Source organism: Musca domestica, unplaced genomic scaffold (assembly GCF_030504385.1).
Source record: "Musca domestica strain aabys unplaced genomic scaffold, Musca_domestica.polishedcontigs.V.1.1 8, whole genome shotgun sequence".
In the NCBI taxonomy this organism is placed as follows: domain Eukaryota; kingdom Metazoa; phylum Arthropoda; class Insecta; order Diptera; family Muscidae; genus Musca; species Musca domestica.
The window spans coordinates 18785050-18799637 of NW_026712409.1; the positions used below are offsets into that span (position 1 = coordinate 18785050).

The 14588-nt window shown below is 23.9% G+C and overlaps 1 protein-coding gene across 12 annotated transcripts in view; it reads right to left on the bottom strand.

The window, feature by feature from the left end:
• Nucleotides 1-14588, bottom strand: part of LOC101899414 (longitudinals lacking protein, isoforms F/I/K/T) — a 301516-nt gene that overhangs the window by 180925 nt on the left and 106003 nt on the right. The gene's annotated exons all lie outside the window — the stretch shown is intronic.

Sequence of the window (14588 nt, forward strand, 5' to 3'; positions counted from 1 at the left end):
ACCTAATGAAAAACGCCAAAAAAATCAACTTCGAAATTTTCGAATTTTCTCGTGACATTTTCGAACATTGATTTTCGGCAATAAAATTCCTAAAAACATTGAAAACCATTTAATTTCATATTAAATTAATGAAAAACTCCAAAAAAAAATCAACTTCGATTTTTTTCGAATATAATTTCGAATGTTTCGAATATAATTTCGAATTTTTCGAAAATCGATTTTTTCCGTAATATGTATAGGAAAACAATAAAAATGTCATTTAACATTGTTTAAAGGTCTTTATAACACAATTTCTTGGTTTTGAATGTAACAAAATTAATTTCGAAAAATAAAAAAAATTTTCGAACATAGATTTTTTTAAGTTGTGCGCGTTTTTAAAACTTTTTATATGACATTGACACAAACTCTTATTCGTTGTGGGCTTAAAAACAATTTTCGTAATTTTTTCCAAAAAAATTAATTTTGAAAATTTCGAAAATTTTCGAATATTGATTTTTTGCATTACAAAGGATTAAAATGCATTAAAAACATTATTTTGCATAACAATTAATGTTTTCAAAATACACATTTCTCGATTTTGAATGTGAAAAATGTAACTTCGAAAAATTATTAAATTTTCGAACATTGATTTTCAAACGAATATCATTATAAAAAAGCACTGTTGGTGATTACTCATGGTAAAATTGGTTATGTATTTGACTTTTTTTATTAATTAGACTCTTTTTAATGCAAAAAAATTCATTTTCGAACATAACTTCGAAATTTTCAAACATTGAATTTTTGCTTTAAATACTATTAAAACATTTACTAAACCACTATACATTGTTAAACATAATATTTGGATATAATCTCCTGCAAAAAATCAAGTTCGAAAAAATGTCAAAATTTTTCGAACACTGATTTTTGAACCAAAATCGTCAGATAATCATTGCAAAAAATTATTTATACCCTAAAATGGCAAATAAATAAATGTAAATTGCAAAAAAGTACATTCGAACATAACTTCAAATTTTTCGAACATTGATTTTTAATTGAAGGTCATCATAAAAAAATACTGCTGGTGATTGCTAATGATAAAACTGGTTATAAATTTCATATTTTTTATAAATTTAACATTTTTAATTGCAAAAATTCACATTCGAACCTAACATTGAAATTTTCGAACATTGAATTTTTTGCTTCAAATATTCTAAAAATACTTATCAAACCATTTTACATTGTTAAACATGACTTGGGATTATAATTTCTTGTATTCTAATTGGAAAAAATCAATTTCGAAAAAAATTTCAAAATTTTTCGAACATTGATTTTTGAACCAAAATCTCCAGATAATCATTGCAAAGAATTATTTATACCCTAAAAAGGTAATCAGGTTAATATAAATTGAAAAAAAAAATTATTTTCGAGCATAACTTCGAATTTTCGAACATTAAATTTTTGATTCAAATATTATTAAAATCCTTATTGAACCACTTTACATTGTAAGACATGACTCAATAATATAATTGAATGTATTTTAATTGGAAAAAAATATCTTCGAAAATATTTCAAAATTTTTCGAACATTGATTTTTGAACTAAAATCACCAGATAATCATTGCAAAGAATTATTTATACCCTAAAAAGGTAATAAAGTTAATTTAAATTGCAAAAAATCATTTTCGAACATAACTTCGAAATTTTCGAATATTGAATTTTTGCTTCAAATATTATTACAATCCTTATTGAACCACTTTACATTGTAAGACATGACTCAAGAATATAATTTAATGTATTTTAACTGCAAAAAATCAATTTCGAAAAAATTTCCAAATTTTTCGAACATTAATTTTTGAACCAAAATCACCAGATAATCATTACAACGACTTATTCATACCCTAAAATGGCAATTAGGTAAATGTAAATTGCAAAAAAAATAATTTTCGAACGAACTTCGAATTTTCGAACATTGAATTTTTGCTTCAAATATTATACAAATAATTATCAACCAATTATACATTCTTACATGTGACTTAAGAATATAATTTAATGTATTTAAATTGCAAAAAATCAATTTCGAAAAAATTTCAAAATTTTTCGAACATTAATTTTTCGACCAAAATCACCACATAATCATTACAAAGACTTATTCATACCCTAAAATGGTAATTTATTTAATTAAAATTGCAAAAAATCATTTTCGAAAATAACTTCGAAATTTTCGAACATTGATTTTTGAACCAAAATCATCAGATAATCGTTACAAAAGCTTATTCATACTCTAAAATGGTAATAAAGTAAATTTAAATTGCAAAAAATCATTTTCGAACATAACTTCGAATTTTTCGAACATTAATTTTTTGATAAAAAAAAAATATTCAAGTGGGAAAATAGTAATTTCTGTAAATATTTTTCCTTGAATTTCCCTTTTAAAATGTATTTTTTTTTCACAAATAAATTAGACAATTATAAATTATATATGTATGTATGTAGTTATGTATATGTATAGTATATATGTTTTACTGTTTTTAACAATATTTGTTTTTTTTTTTTTGTTTCTTAATTCATATCGCAATAGTTGTTGATTTCCTTTTTTTTTTTTTTTTTGTAAATATATATTTTTGGTTAGTATTTTTTCTCTCTTGCTGTAGTTGTTAGCGGCTATATATAAATATAGTTTCGTTTTTTTTTTTTTTGTTCTCCTGTCAGTTATCCTTATTGGCTTCTATGTATATATATCTCTATTCTCTTGGTGAATTGTACTGTTTTCACAGGTTTCATCTTCTTATTTCGTATTTTTTGCTTTGGTTTGTTTTAAAAACTATTTGTTATCACTTAATGAATGCGTTACCGTTTTTATATAGATTTGTATAAAAAATAGATTTGAAAATTCTTTCTTGTTTTCGTTTTTCTTATCTTCTTCTGCTTCTTCTTCTTCTTTCAAAAAGGAACTTACAATTAATATTTTAGTTCAACTTATGAGCTATCAAAAAGAAATTACTTTCAATATTAGTTTGGCAAATTTATTTTCGAGTATTTAAATCTTAAGTTAAATATTTATATATAAAAAAATATATTTTAATTTTAAACGGATTTTTCTTCGATTTCCATTTTTTATTTTTGTTTTATTTATTTATTTTTTATTTTTTTTTTATTTTTTATTTTTTTTATTTATTTTTTTTTTATTTTTTTATTTTTTATTTTTTTATTTATTTATTTTTTATTTAGTTTCTTTTTTTATTTATTTATTTTTTTATTTATTTTTTTTTATTTATTTATTTTATTTATTTTTTTTTTATTTTGTTTCTTTTTTTATTTATTTATTTTATTTTTTTTTATTTTTATATTTTTTATAAAAAAAAAATGGAAATTTTAGAAAATCTGTTTATGAACCTGAGACGACTAGATTTTGTTGTTTTCTCTTTTTTAATATATTTTAATATTTATTTTTTAATAAATTTTATAAGTTTATATTTTTTTCTTTCAAATTTGAAAAATTTTTTGTAGGATTTTTTTTTTTCGAGAAAAACTATACAGGGTGCGATAAAAAACTGCCGCAGTGGTCGAAAAATGTCTCCTGAGCTGAACATATAGCAATATTCCATTCGGCAAATATTGAAAAAAGAGCTCGGGCTAAAGCCATTGAAATTCCAAAAAGTGCAAGAACTTACACCGCAACAGAAAGAAAATAGACTCAAAAGAGCTAAAGAGTTGCTTCGCTTGGCCGAAAGTGGTGAACTGCCGAATTTGGTTTTCTCCGTCTCCGATGAGAAAACATTCGTTGTCCGACAGTTTGTAAACAAACAAAATTCTCTGGAGTGAGTTGGGTAAGTTTGGCAGTGCAATTAAAGAGGTGTAGCATATTGTGCGTGCCTGTATCACACGCCGAGCAGGCGTCACGCACATCTTCATCAATTCGTACCCAATACGAATTGAGACGACTACACTATCCTGAACGTAATTGCGCCAACACTACCCTGGTTTGTCTAGGCAGCTGACGTTCTTTAGCTGCAATGGATGGGGGGTGGACTCCGAGGACGGCATTCATTTTAAAATTGCTAGTAGCATCTGCGACTGCATCGGTATGAATGCAACTCAGAAAGAAGCTTTTCTTGATCTAGAGGTTCTCTCTTGTGGCGTTGGACCTCCCTCTCTAGATGAGGTATGTCCTTCCTGACACACCTGGGTGGGGAAGATTTATCCTCATGTAGATGGTGATGTCATGAGCAGCGTTCTGGCAGGTCTGGATGTGCTTCCACTGCGTAGCACTAGTATTCGCACACTGGTGCCGCATAGCTGACCACAGACCGACCTATCGCGTTATAAGAGGTCAACAAGGTTTCTTGCCGGCCATGGTGATGGTGTGGGCCGTCATAACAGCCGATGGTCGGTCGCTTACCGCTCGTATAGCATCAGAGTAAATTCCGAATATTATTTTGGCCGCAGACCTTGGACATTCCAACAGGACCCAGCACGCGCCACCCATAAAATTGTTACAAAATGAGGTTCCTCGCTTCCTCGCCACCCAAGAATGGTTACAAAATGAGGTTCCTCGCTTCATTTCCAGTGCACAATGGCCACCCAAATTTTCCGGACATCAATCCGTTGGACTATTGGGCCTGGAGTATTTTTGGAAAGCAAGGTTGGCACTCAAAAGAAATACCAAAGTATCGATCACCTCAAAAGCAAGCGCTTCCCCGGAAATGGGCCAAAATACAGCAGAGCAACATTCGGGCAGCGTGTGACGGTTTCAAGGCCACAAATTTGTGCCAAAGGTGACCAATTCGAACAAATCGAAACTTAATCCAAAATTTGATGCTATTTCCGACATTTTTTTGCTTTCATTCGGGAATGGGCCAAAATACCGCAGAGCAACATTCGGGCAGCGTGTGACGGTTTCAAGGCCATAATTCGTTTGAAGGCCACAAATTCGTGCCAAAGGTGACCAATTCGAACAAATCGAAACTTTTTCTAAAATTTGATGATATTTCCGACATTTTTTACTTTCATTCGGGAATGGGCGAAAATACCGCAGAGCAACATTTGGGCAGCGTGTGACGCTTTCATTGGCCGTTCGAAGGCCATAATTCGTGCCAAAGCTGACAACTTCGAAAAAAATCTAAATTTTTACAAAATTTGATGCTATTTTCGATAATTTTTTGCTTTCATTCATCCAAAAAAAAAATCATGGCATTTGACTTTGCTGCAGTCTTTTTTATCTCACCCTGTAGTTATCTTTATAAAAATGTATTTATAAAAATTGCTTGAATATTTTTTTGTTTTTTTTTGTTAATTTTTTAAATATATATTATATATAAAAAAATATGTATAACCTAATTTTAAGCTTTAAAAATTTAAGCAAATTATTTGGCTGATGCGCTTCTTAAAAACTACAAATATAGGAATAGAAAATTAATGTTAATTAATACACAAAAAAAAATTTCCAGGGTTTGTGTTGGGTCTTTTACAAAATTTAAATTCAAAAAAAAAAAAAAATGGTTTCTCAACGACAAATATTAGAGAGCCAATTTGAATTTGATTCCATGATCCCGAAATCGAAAATGTGAAAGGTGACCCCCCTATTTTTACATATACCGTCCGTTTGGTGTGTTTTGAAAAACAAAATATTTGAATTTTAAATAAATGGCCTCTTCAGCTACTACGCTCCATGCATTTCAAAATCCAAATTCTGTTAGAGGGTATTTTTTTCTCTCTCTCTCGGCGGCCACATATTGAAATATGTACTGCTGCTGTGTGTGGTTTTGTTGCGCACCACAATTGAATAAAATTTGCATGAATTTCATTAGAATCGGAAAGAAAGTCTCCAAATAAAATATACAAAACACACGTAAATCAAATGTAAATTTTATGCAAATTCAATACCAAATTAGAATATTTATGCACGAGAAGAAGACAAATTTATTCAAAACAAAAAATCTAAAACGCAGAATTTTTTAGAGAGAGAGAGAGAGTGTGTTTGGGGGGAAGAGGGCCTCGCAAAATTGTAATGCAAATTTTAAAAGAGGTAAAGTGACGGCGAACGACGTCGACGACGAACATGACCAAAATACAAATTTTATTATTATTTGTATGTAATATTTAGATGGCGGGACAGAGAGACACAGAGTCAAAACAAAGTCATATTTCATATAAGAGTGGCTTGTGGATTTCACTCGCCGCCAGACGTTCTGGGCTTAGTTGTTTGCCAATATTTTCAGAAATCGCACAAGTTTTTGCAAAGTGGAAATAAATTTTGAAAAAGACCTTTTCAACACAAGACCCTTGAAATTTTTACGCAACTAAGTACACGCACACAGAGATAAAATATATATTTAAGAGATTAATATTAATAATTAATATTTATATTTTTTTTTTTTCAAAAAAAATTAAATTAAATGGAGTTACTCAATTCACCAATAGGAATGTTAATAAAATAAGTTAATATATAAAAAATATATTTTAGTTTTCATTTTGCAAAAAATAAAACAATATTAAATGAGATCTTTGTTTTCAAGAGGGGATGTGCACACAACACACACACACACACATGGAATGGAAAAATACAAGAAAAGGAAAAATAATCACGGAAAGGTGTGGTAAGAAAAGTGAGGCAAAAATGTAAAACTATTTACAAAAGTCGTTGTGGTATTGAAAAGTGTGAAAAATGTTAGCAAAACAGATGTAATGCCTTAAAATCGATTAAATGTGTTTAAAAATGCATTAAAAAAAAATAATTTTTGAAATTTCGAAATTTTCGAACTTAAGTTCGAATTTTCGAAAATGGCTGAAAGTGATGAAAAACTCATTCCCAATCATCTAACATCATTTTAACGTTGAGAAATATCTTTTTTGGGCACTTTTTGGGAACTTCGAAAAATTCGAACATATCAAAAATAAAGAGGAAAATTCCCAAAATAAATTTTGAAATAAAAATAATAATTAAAATAATAAAAAATCATTAAAAAAAATAATTTTTTAAAATTTCGAATTTTTCGAACTTAAGTTCGAATTTTTGAAAATGGCTAAAAGTGATAAGAAACTCATTCCCAATCATCTAACATCAATTAAACACTGAGAAATATGTATTTTGGACACTTTTTTGGAACTTCGAAAAATTCGAACATACGAGACATTCGGTAAAATATACCAAAAATAAAGGGGAAAATCCCCTAAATTAATTTTCAATGAAAAATAATCAGTAAATCATTGATTTAACAGTGTTTACGAGTTTTCATTTTTTTCAATTTTTCGAAAATTACTAAAAGTTACCGAAAAGCATGAGTTGAGATATTGAGAAGTGTGAAAAATCTGAGCAAAACTAATATAATGCCTTAATATCGTTCAAATATGTTTAAAAATGCATCAAAAAAAATAATTTTTAAAATTTCGAAATTTTCGAACTTAAGTTCGAATTTTCGAAAGTGACTCAAGGTGATAAGAAACTCATTTTCAATTTTCTAACATAATTTTAACCTTGAAAAATAAGCGTTTTGAACACTTTTTGGGATCTTCGAAAAATTCGAACATACAATACAATTACAAAAATGAACTGAAATTCAATTCATCAAAGCCCAAAACTATTTTTTAATGAAAAAGTCTCATAAAAATGATAAAAACTATTTTTCTGATTTTTCAAAACTTTCGAACTTAAGTTCGAATGTTCGAAACATGCCTAAAACCGACCAAAAACCCTTTCGCAATGCTTAAAAATCATTTCAAAATTGAGAAATATCTTTTTTTGAGCAATTTTGTTAACTTCGAAAAATTCGAACATACAAAAAAATTACAAAAATGAGCAAAAATGAAGTGAAACACAATTCTCAAAACACCAATATTGTTCTAATTAGTGTTATTTAGAAAAATAATAGTTCAAAACAAAATTTTAGATTTTTTAAATTTTCGAACTTTTGTTCGAATTTTCGAAAATGCCTAAAAATTAGCCGAAACTCATATATCGTCATTCAAATGAAGTCTAAATGAAAGAAAAGCGATTTTTGTTCCTTTTTTTTTGTAGCTTCGAAAAATTCGAACATCAGTCAAAATTTGAAAAAAAAAAAAATAAAACAAATGATGCGAAAAATGCTGGTAATGATTTAGAAGGTATTAAATTCATTGTCTAAATTAAACAAACACCTTCTCTTTACTACATAACATTTTTCGAACTCATGTTCGAAAATTGGAATTTTACATGGAAATCGTTGAAGAAGACGTTCTTGTGCACGTAAACTCATAGGTAATGTTAAATTAAATTAATTTCAAACTTTTTAGCGTGAAAAACATTTTTCGAACATAATTTCGAATTTTCGAAAATTTATAGAATTGAAGAAAATCAAATGTACAACCCATAAAAAATAAGAAAACAATGGAAATTTAAGTATTTCAGCTTGAAAACTTTTTCGAACATAACTTCGAATTTTCGAAGTTTGGAAATTTTCACGGAAATTGTAGAAGAATGTCTCATAATACATGTAAAAAATAAGAAAATGCCTAAAATTCGAATATTTTAGCTAGAAAACTTTTTCGAACATAATTTCGAATTTTCGAAATTTTCACGAAATTTATATAAAAAGGCGTTCTAATACACATAAAAGGGTGTTTAAAATGATTTTTAAAGTTATCGAACATTGTAATTTTGCTTCACTTCCCTTCCTTGCCAATTATTTAGTTTTCCCTTTCCTTCATTTTTTTTCTTCTTCTTCCATTTTAAACCGTTTCCATTTGTGATTGTTGCAAAGACGTTTGTAATTTCACAGCCAATGGCAGGAATTCGCGTTGCATTTTGGCAAAATGAGTTTTAATGTGTTTGGTTAGATTGTCACTGCGCTTGGCAGCATAATTACACGATGGACATTGGAATACGGGACGTTCGGCCGTAAAACGACACTCAAAACGACGATGACGTGATAATGATTTTCGTGTTTTATACGATTTGCCGCATTGATCGCACGAATGCTGGTACCAAGTTAAGACAAAACCTAAAATGAGATGAGAAAGAGAAAACGAAAAACAAAAAAAAAAAACAAAGAGAGATGCCCCAAAAAATGAAGAGAGGAGAGTGGGGGAGGAAGAAATGAAAACCAAAACAAAATACAGAAACAAAAAAAGGATAAAAACAAAAGTTAACAGGATCGTATGGTAAGATGGTATGGCACGCCACAGGATCAGGCATTTTCCACACCCACACGTACAAGACCGGACGAGTGTGAGAGCAAAATATTAGCGTTATATACAAAATACATAGAGAGCGAGAGAGCAAGCGCATCACACCACCATCAGTAACGATCACATATTAGGACGAAAAAACAGTTGTTTGGGGGGAGGTGGAAATTGGAGAAAAAGAAAAAAGAAGAAGACAAACATGATTTGATGAGTATTTTATGTTGTTATGTGTAAATGAGATTTATGAGAGAGCTGTTTATGCTAAGAGTTCTGTTAAAGAGTTCATGGTTTTTAGAAGGAGAAAATTATACAAGAGCAACGAGGTGTTAGTAAGAGTTGATTTGAGGGGAGAAAATGAAAGTAAATTTAAAAATAAATGCCAGATTAAGAAAATGAAAATTTTCTACGACTCTAAATAAACTAAAGGTCTTAAATATCTCTAACCTATAATAAAATAAATCGTGCATAATTTTTCGGAACAAAAAAATATATAAAATAAAAATTTTGTTGACGAGATAAAATTTAAAGAAAAAATAAAGTGAATTAAATACTATTTTTTCACAAAAAAAATTAATTAAATGAAATAACACTTAAAAAGTACGCCGAAAAATCCATAAAACTTATTGAATTTAATTTTTTTAATAATAAAATAGAGAAAGATGTATATAAAAAAATTTGTAATTTTTTCATTAATTTTTAATTTTATAATTTTTATATATTAACCTAACAATATTTATGTTTATTATATTTTTTATATAAAATATTGGAAAAAAAATATATAATTTTATTTATTGCTCACACACAAGAACACAATTTAAGACACAAACAAAAAAAAAACATACACACACAATAACCCAGAGTTTGTTGTAGACGACCAATCGATCACACACAGAGTTTCGTCAAGAGCTACTATTTTCGAATAAGAAGAAGAATATTCTATAGAAGCAGTTTTCTTTTTTTTTTTTTTCTTTTTGGTCTGATGAAAGGTGAAGTAGTAGTAGTAATACATAGCGATAATAGGTGTTGTTGTTGCAGTTGGTAGTGTACGGTACGGTGAATCTAAAAGAGATTTAGTTATAAAAATAGGTTAGAATAAACATTCAATTTTGTTTGAAATTTGGAAAATTAAAAGAAGAACCGAAAAAGGAACACCAAACCAAAAAAGTAAACCAAAAAAAAAAAAAAAACGGAATATAGAAGAAAGAAAATTAAAATTGACAACTGAAAGTAATAAAAATAAATTATATATTGGTTGGAAAAAAAATAACAAATAAAAATAAAAAAGAATTTAAAATTTCATCATTTAGTATACTATTACAAATTAAATGAATAAAAATAAAATATACATGAAAAATATATGTAATAAAATAAAATATATATAAAAATTATAAAAAAAATAAAAAATTAAAGAACTAAAAATACAAAAATTATAAAAAAATACAAAAATTATAAAACCATATATAAAAAATAAAAAAAAATATTTAAAAAATATATAAAATATATATAAAAAATATATAAAAGAATATATCAAATATATATAAAAAATATAAAAAAATACAAACATTAACAAATTATATATAAAAAAATACAACAATTAAAAAAATATATAAAGAAATAAAAAATATTGCAAAAACAATAAATAATTAACAGATATTTATTAAAATATTTTTGTTAATGAATTTAATACATAAGTAAATAAAATTAATAAAAGATATATAAAACCCAAAAATATGTCAAAATCAAATATATGAAAAAATATAGAAAATAAAAATATCAAAATATAAACAAAAATAAAATACAAAATTTATACAAAAAAAAAATTATAAAAAAAAATATATTAAATAATTTTATAAAAATAAATAAAATAACAGAAAAGAATAAAAATATAACAATATTATTTTTTATATAATATTATTTTTTATGTTACTTATATCTTTTATAAAATATTTTTTATATTATAAATGTTTTATATATTATATATTTTTATATATTATATATTTTTATATATTGTGTTTTTTATATATTATTATAAATTGTTATTTTACATTTGTTATTTATTCGATTACATGATTCATTATAATTATTAATTATAGATTATAGATTATTATAATTAAAGTGTAAAAACTTAGCACTTTAATTATAAAATATTAATAAATAAAATAACAGAATAAATAATAAAAATATAATAATAGCATTTTTAAATTTTTTTTATGTTACTTGTATATTTTATAAAATATATTTTTATTTTTTGTATATTATATAATTTTTATATATTATACATTTTCTATTTTTTTATATTTTTTATATATTTAATATTTTTTTTATTTATTACATTGTTATTTATAGATTAAAAATAAAGTGCAAACACTTAGCAATTTAATTATAAAAATGTAAAAAAGTTTTATATTTATTTTAATATAAAAAAATATATATTATATTTATATAGATGATTAAATGTTATGTTAAAGTAATGTATTATGCAATTTATTTTTATAAATTTAATGTCATTTATTATTTTTAGTCTTATTTTTTATTTTTGTAATTTTTATTTGAATATTATTTGTTTACTATAATTTTAAATATTTAATTTTATTAATGTTGAATGTTTTAAATTTTACTTATTTTTATTTATATAGTTTTAATTTATTCACTTATTTCTTTCACTTCAGTTATTTTTATTCTTTTTTAATATTTATTTTTTTATTTACATTTTTTTTTATGTTTTTTTATTTTTTTATTACCATTATTATTTGTTTTATTTATATATATGTTTGTTTTATTATTTTAATTTTTTACTATTTTATTTTTTATAGTTTTTTATTTATTATTATTTTATTTCTTATTATTTTAATTTTTATTATTTTATTGTTTTATTTTTTATTATTTTAATTTTATTATTTTATTATTTCATTTTTATTATTTTATTTTTTTTAATTTATTCATTCATTTAATTTTTTTTACTTTTTTCTCATTTTTATTTTAGTTTTTTATTATTAAAATTATTTTTATTATTACATTTATATTTTATTATTTTTATTTGCTTATTATTATTATTATTTTTATGTTTTATTATTTTCGTTTTATTTTTCATTTATTATTATATTTAATTTTTATTATTGTTATTAGTTTCTCATATTTTTTTATTATTTGTAGAGCTTATATTTGAACATTGATTACTCAACTTTTTTTAATAATCTTGGAATATTTGATTTAATTAGTTATTAACGTTAAATTGAAATTATGTAACATATTTAAAGTTATGTATGTTAATTTGTAATATTTTAATGGTTTAATTAATTTTTAATTTCATATGTATATTTTTTAATTTTCATTTGTATTACTTTATTTATTTTTTTTTTTTTTGTTTATCACTTTTATTTTAACTTATTATTTATATAATATTATTTACTGTTTTACTTAAAAATTTGTTTTTTTTTATTCTTTTAATTATTGTATCTATTTTTCATTTTTTATGTTTTTTTTTTTTTAAATGTTCAATTTTATATGATCTTATATTAACAAAAAAAATCAAAATAAAAATAATAATAAAGAAATACAAATAAAAGTTAAAAAAATATAAAAAAAAAAATATAAAAAAATATAAAATAATAAAAAGAAAAAAACAAATAATAATAAAAATAATACAAAAATAATAATAATAAATTAAAATTGTAAATGAAAGCAAATACTTGTTTTTGTCTGAAAGTATAAAATTGTATTTATTAATTAATGCTGAGAGAAGGAAGATTTCCTGAAAAATAAGAAAAAAAGTGGTGAGTATTTGAGTGAGATCTGAGTTGGTTGGTTGATTGCCTGCAAAAAGATGTTGCCAAACGTCTGCACAATAAATAAATAAATACACAAGTTGATTTTGTTTCGTTTTCTTGAGTTTTTTTCTCATTTTTTTCTGGTTATTATTTTAATGTGTAATTATTTTTTTGTTTTAATTTTACATTTTTTAAATTATTAAAAATATGTATATAATAAAAAATATATGTTTCTTAAAATTGAGTATTAAAAGACATGGAATAAATTTCATCATTGTTCTTTGCCAATGAAAGAATTCACTTTGATATTTTTTGTTGGTTTTAAATATAAAGTAAACCTAATAAAAAAATAAATAAATATTTGTGTATATATGACGAATTCAATATAACCTCAACTTATTCCATTATAGTAATATTGAGGTCATTTTTTAACTTAAAATCTAAAAATACATGGCAAGACAAAAGAAAAATGTAGAGCGCGACAGAAAAATACTTGTATTTGTTTGAAATAAAAATTAAATGATTTTATTGTAAAAAGTGTAAATAAATACATATCTTTGTTAAAATTATTATTTAATTAAATTCATTTTATACCCACATAATTTTCATATATATTTTCGGGGTGGGTGTGAAATTCGTTGTTATAAAAAAATATATTTTTTTTTATCAATAAAATATTGGCATAAATAGAAGTAAGGAAGAGGTAAAGACTTGAATCACAACAGGCTAGAAATAGATGATTCGATTCGGGGTGATCTGATTTCGAAATTTCCTAAGATCTGTCATGACAAAGTAAGTAAGTACAAATGTTGTTTTTTGTATTGATTACATTAAGTAAAATAATTTACAATTTATTTATTTATTTATTTTTTAATTTAAAAAAATATTTATTTTGTTTGTTAAAAAAAACTTATATTAATAAATATCTGTTGATTTTGTTATCACTAAGGTAGTATTTTTGTTTTTAAATAAAAATAATTATAATAAATTGGTAAATATTTTTGGGAATGTTTGTTTTGCTTGTTTGTTTTTTGGAAATAATTTCTATATAAAAAATTATTTGAAAAACAGAGGACCATAAATTGGTTACTTATATAGAATAAAAGGTAAGGAAGAGATTCGTAGAGCAATTGAATATTATTTCTTAAATATTTGGGAGGGAAACAGAAGAAACAATTTTAAAAATGTAATCTTAATATATGAAAATAATGAAATTCAAAACATTTTTGTTTTTAAGTTTTTTTTTAAGGAAAAAAAATTAAATAGAAGAAACCTTTTAAAAAGATGTTAAAGTAAATTAAACATAATTTAAGGTTTAATATTATTATTGTTATTACTATTTTAAATTATTAATTTATTTCTATAGTTTTTATTTTTCCTTTATTTTTAATTTATTGTTTTATTTTGTTTGTCATTTTTTATTATTTATTTAATTTTCGTTTTAATGATTCGTTTTTAGTATATTCTTTTTTTTTTATTTTTTTATTCTTAGTTATTATTTTTTACTTGTATTTATATATTTTTCAACTACTTTCTTATTTATTTTTATTATATATATATTTTTATATTTTATTTATTTTTATATTCACAATTTTTAATATTCTTATTTATTATTTTATATTTTTTTCATTTATTTTAAAATCTTTAAATTACTTACTTTTTTTTATTTATTTATTTTTATTAT